The 6,244-nt window shown below is 37.5% G+C and overlaps 1 pseudogene; it reads left to right on the top strand.

Annotated features, from left to right (window-relative positions):
* The first annotated feature begins 1,989 nt into the window (after window positions 1-1,989).
* Window positions 1,990-3,022, top strand: LOC122203740 (annotated as a pseudogene).
* The last annotated feature ends 3,222 nt before the right edge of the window (window positions 3,023-6,244 follow it).

Here is a 6,244-nt window from a genome sequence, read left to right on the forward strand (position 1 = left end):
CAGATATTTCTCATAAAGAGATATTTTAAGACAGTCTATGGCAGAAATCAATAGACGTTGTAAGAAATAAGTTTCAGGGATTTATGAAAAATCACCTCAGTATTCTCTCAGCTTTCAGTCTTGTTTCATTTGAGCGAAGTGTAGATTTATAAGGAAGTTTTTGATAAGCAACTCCATCCATATAATCTATTTATAGTGCCAACAATTCGAATATTTCCGGTGGATTGTAAAATGGGTACAGAATGGAAAATATTAATTATCACCAATGAACCTGTGAAATCACCAGATGTTGTGGTCTGTATATTTAAAAATTTATGTAAAATTAATCAATTATTTTTCTATGTAAACAAAAACCTCCACAAATTATGTATATGAAAATATTACTAGAAAGAGTTGTGCTCCCTTGCTCATTCATTCATTTATTTATTCATCTCAACTAATGTGTTAAACTCTCACATGCATCGAGACCTCTGTATCTTACTGGGGTTCAAACCACTGATAAAGCACAGTCAGCACCACAACAAATGCCGAATTTTGTAGCTGCACACTGATTGTGACAGAATGGAAAATTTGAAAATCTGAAATATCCACCTGCCCCCTCCATCTACTGACAGATAAATTATACCAAATATTATTTTCTATGATTTTGAAATTCAAAGAAAAGAAAGAGAAATCTGCAAAGGAACTGCTTCCTATGAGCGTGAGTGCGCACACACACACACACACACACACACACACACACACACACAAGAGTAGTATAAACAAACAGTAGATGAAAGAAAAACCCATGGCTATTGTTAAAAGAAAGCAATTGGTTTGGAGAATTTTTATGGGGCAAAAAACTAAACCAGCCCTGAGGTCTGCAGAGTTGGAGAACTGATCCTGAGATACTTCTTACAAATACAACTCCCATAAAGGAAACTCCCAGAATCAAAAGTAGGTCAGGAAATGAAAGTCTAATGTGCAAAATTAAAAAAAAATGGATTTAAGGAGAGAGTGAATAGAAAAAATTGGAGAGACACAGTATGGGAGAAAGAAATGGATAACAATTTTCAGAACTGAAGAAGACCAGATCCAGAAGGCATGAAATTTTTGAATTAAAATAAACAAAATGTACAACTAGACACATTTTATTAACAGGGCAAACACTGAAGACAAAATTTTAAGGCCTAAAAAGCCACCAGAGGAAAAAGAGAACAGTTACAAAGACAAGACATTTAGAAAGACAGTTTTCTCAACAAGAAGCAAGCAAAAAGCCAGAAGATGGTAATATAATATCTTTATGTGTTGTGATGAATTAAATATCTTCTCTGAATTGCATACCCAGAAAAACTATCTCTCTAGGTGAAAATACACACAAACAAAAACTTTGTTTAACCTCAATATGCCTGTGCTACTGCAGTAAGAAGTACAATTCAGGAAAATTGGGGGAATAATTGTAGAAGGAAATTCTGCACAATAAATAGGGAGATGATTCTAAAGCAAGTAATTAAGACTACAATTTTAAAGAGATTTATAATTTTTTTTAATTAAATAAAATTAGTGCTATCCAGCAGATTAGAGACTTGCATTTGAAGGGCTAATTTTTTTTTTTTTTTTGAGAGAGAGGGTGCAAGTGAGTGAGGACAGAGAGAGAGAGAGAAAGAGAGGCGGGGCCCACACTGGACTCATGTTTTTCCCAAAGCGGGGCTCATGCTCACCCGATGTGGGACTCGAACTCACAAACTGTGAGATCATGACCTCAGCCAAAGTCATATACTTAATGACTGAGCCACCCAGGAGTCCTGAAGGGCTATTTAAAAAGATCTTCTGGCTCTGCACCCTTCCCAGTTGGACAGATAGCTGCATCTCCTGGTGCAGTGCCAGCCGTGTCCCTGAGACACAATAGTGAAGGTTGGAGTAAATGGATTCAGCCATATTGGGTCCCTAGTCACCAGGACTGCTTTTAACTCTGGCAAAGGGGATATTGTCATCATCAATGACCCCTTCATTGACCTCACCTACATGGTACATAGGTTCTGGTATGATTCCACCCACAGCAAATTCAAAGGCACAGTCAAGGCTGAAAATAGGAAATCTATCATCAATGAAGCCCATCTTTGTCTGCCAGGAGCAACATTCCACCAACACCATATGGGGTGACATTGGCGCTGAACATCCTGTGGAGTCTACTGGGGTCTTCACCACCAGGGAGAAGCCTGGGGCTCACTTGAAGGGTGGGGCCCAATGGGTCATCATCTCTGCCCCTTTTGCTGATGCCCCCATGTTTGTGATGGGTGTGAACCATGAGAAGTATCAGAACACCCTCAAGAATGGTCAGTATGCATCCTGCACCACCAACTGCTTGGTCCTTCTGGCTAAGGTCATCCATGACAATTTTGGCATGGTAGAGGGACTCATGACCACAGTCCATGCGATCACTGCCATCCAGAAGACCCTCAGATGGTCCCTCTAAGAAGCTGTGGATTGATGGCTGAGGGGCTACCCAGAACATCATCCCAACTTCTACTGGTGTCTCTAAACCTATAGGCAAGGTCATCCCTGAGCTGAATGGGAAACTCAATGACATGGTCTTCCATGTCCCCACCCCGTCATGTCAGTCATGGATCTGACCTACCACCTGGAGAAAGCTGCCAATACAATGACATCAAGAAGGTGGTGAAGCAGGCATCAGAAGGCCCCCTCAAGGGCATGCTGGGCTCTGCTGAGGACCAGGTTGTCTCTTGTGACTTTAACAGCAACATCCACTCTTCCACCTTTGATCCTGGTTCTGGCATTGCTCTCAGTGACCACTGTGTCAGGTCCATTTCCTGATATGACAATGAATTTTGCTACAGCAACCAGGTGGTAGACCATATGGTCCATATGACTTCCAAGGAGTAAGAGCCCCCTAGACCACCAGCCTCAGCGAGAGCAAGGTGAAGAGAGAGGCCCTTAGCTGCTGAGGTGTCCTTCCCTAACTCATCCCCCAACACTGTGAGTCTTGTGATCTCTAAAACAGTTTCCATATCAGACCCCTTGCAGAAGTGGAGGGGCTTGGGGGGCCCTACCTTGTCTTGTACCATCAATAAAGTATACTGTACCCAGCCAAAAAGAATAAAAATGAAAAATAAATAAATAAAAAGATCTTTTGACCTATTCAAGAATTGGTGAAAATTCCTAAATTGCTGGTTTGAAATACTTTCTTTTGGAGTCTGGTAACATTACAACACAATAGAAGGATGTAAAGATTCTATCAAGTAGAATTGACAAACCCTAACACTATGTGAAAATCGGAATCCATTAAAGGTGTAAGAGTAAATATTAGATCTGAATAGAAATCCAAGTTATCCTTTTGTAACATGTTTTAGTGTAAGATTATTGAATGATGATATGCACAAAGTAACCTGTCAGCAAATGTTAGCTGTCATCATTTTCGTACTCACTGTTTCCACCAATGGGCTTGCATGCTCTCGGATAATACAGATAAGCAAGCAGGAAAACAAAATAGAGTAAAATCAAGATAATATCTCATAACGCCTATGGAATAATGTAGGATTGATGAATAAATAGTAAAATTTCAAGGAAAAAAGAAAATCTTTATGGAAGAAGTCATGTATAAGCCAAGATGTGAGATCAAAATGTGGGGGAGTCTACGAATTCTTTAATCTTCTAGAGATTAGTATAGCTGGTATGGCAGTTGGTTTTATGTCTGATAAGACTGGCCTTGGGGTGCCCAGAATACCATTATTTCTGGGTGTGTCTATGACTTTTTTTCTGGATGAGATTAGGGTTTGGATCAGTGAATTTAGTAAAGTAGCATGCCATCCCCAGTACGTGGAAGGGACCTCAACTAATCTGTTGAAGGCCTAACTACAAAAAATAACAAGGAAGGAGAAATCCATCTCTCTTTTCCTGCCTCACTGATTGATCTGGAATATCGTCTCTCATCTTCTCCAGTCCTTAGAATGGGATTCATGCCATTGGCTCTCCTGGTTCTCAGGCTTTCATGCTCGGGCTGAATTATTTTTAATAATTATCATTGGCTTTCCGGGGTCTTTAGCTTGTACACTTGAAGATGGTGGGAGTTCTCAGCTTCAGTAATCACATGAGATGATTTCTCATAAGAAGTCTTTCTCTCACTCCCTCCCTCTCTCTCTCTCAGTATAGACAGATGATAGATAGATAGACAATTGATAGATAGATGATGGATAGACATAGAAATTGGTATATGATGAAATGCATTGATACATATTGATATGTGTTTATTGATATATATGATATACATATGATATATGTATATATGATGTATATATAATATATACATATATAATATAATATAATATAATATAATATAATATAACATAATTAATATAATATAAAGATATATATATAATCTTTTTCTCTAGAGAATCCTTTGAAATGTAGCTGATCATAGGTTCTTAATGTAGGGCAGAGTTTCCCAACGGAACATTAACAATTGTGAGCCAAACAAAATATCGTATGGGTGTTTGGCTATAGGTAGTTAATAGATGTATGTGTTTATATATACATACACTTTGCTTTGTTTCCCATCTTAATCATACAAAAAATATATTCTGTAGAACAAAACTAATTCTCTGCATTTAAGATGATTAATTTCAGTTTATTTACTGACTATAACGTAAACCCCTATAGGCTTAAAATCTTGGTGGAATTTCTATTTGGTACACATTATAAAATCAGGGGAAAAGTTTATAGGCATCACAGTGCTACTCCTTGGTAGTAATGAATCCTATTACATTTACGACTATGTTATCATATCAGTTAATGCATTTTCTGTGCAATGATGCAGTTCCACCCCCTACATCCATCAGCAAAAATGAATCATTTTTCAAGGTCTCTGCATGAATACTAAATACATCAATAGAAAACATGCAGAATCAAAATGTGAGAGATAAATCCATGTTAACTGTAGCTTGACTGATATGGCTGCTCGGCATTTTTCTTTTGGCAACCACATTTTCTTACATTGTACCATGCAAGTGCCTATCTTCCCAAAGTCAAACTCACTTTTATTTGAACCACACCTAATTTATCAATTGGAATCATCAAATAAGATATTGAATACTTTTGGGGCGCCTGGGTGGCTCAGTCAGTTAAGCGTCCAACTTAGGCTCAGGTCATGATCTCGCGGTTTGTGGGTTTGAGCCCTGCGTGGGGCTCTGTGTTGACAGCTCTGAGCCTGGAGCCTGTTTTGGATTCTGTGTCTCCCTCTCTCTCTGCCCCTCCCCAACTTGTGCTCTGTCACTCTCTATCAAAAATAAATAAACGTAAAAAAATAAAAATAAAAAAAGATATTGAATACCTTTATAGGGAAATAGCAAATATGATAAGATTTACATAATTTTTCCCCATGCATTATGTATTACTATTTAAATTCTTTATAACTATTACTTCACATACAGTTCTGTACCTTGTCAGCCCATATATTGCCAGCATCATTTTTTTTTTCCTATCAAGCTTCTACATTAGTTTCTTCCAGGCAATATCATCATGATGTTAATTGTTGGTGTCAACAATAAATTTCCATTTATCCCAGAAACATAGAAGCAGTAAAAAAAATAAAAGAGTGTGGGAAAAGATCATTTACACTAGGAGAATCTCCAGGTGATATTATCCCACATATAAGTCTCCAGAGTAAGTTTTTCATATATTCTTTTCTCCCAAACTTCTTTCGATGAAGTATTGACCTTGAAACCCTAAATATTTAACATACAGCTTGGGAACAAATATCCCTGAGAATCCTTCCATCTGAAGCATCCGTTACAGATTTCTTGTGATTATTTTAAATATTTCAATTAGTGTTGCTTGTAATAAGTACACCAGAATGGCTCAGTTACAGTGGAAACCATAACCTTTGTGACCATAGAATTTATTAAAGAAGTTTACTGTAATAAACCGATGATATTATTGGATCTTATTTTATCTATCATGTTGGCCTTACTCCATAGTTTAACTTCAAAAGCAAAACAGTAGTAAGAAAATCAATAAGCATATTATTTATGGTAAATATAACAATCAAAATAGGAGATATTTTCTTGAGCATGACACTACCGAGAATTTTCCATGCATTTGCACTCATAATTCTCACACAAACCTGAGTTGTATACAATTATCACTGTGACTTCCTAGATGAGAAAATACACAGAGAAATCTGTTACACAAATTCACACACAGGAAATGTTATAGGGAGGGTAGATTTAGTCCTACACAGAGATGCTAT

Source organism: Panthera leo, chromosome D3, assembly GCF_018350215.1.
Source record: "Panthera leo isolate Ple1 chromosome D3, P.leo_Ple1_pat1.1, whole genome shotgun sequence".
Taxonomy (NCBI): domain Eukaryota; kingdom Metazoa; phylum Chordata; class Mammalia; order Carnivora; family Felidae; genus Panthera; species Panthera leo.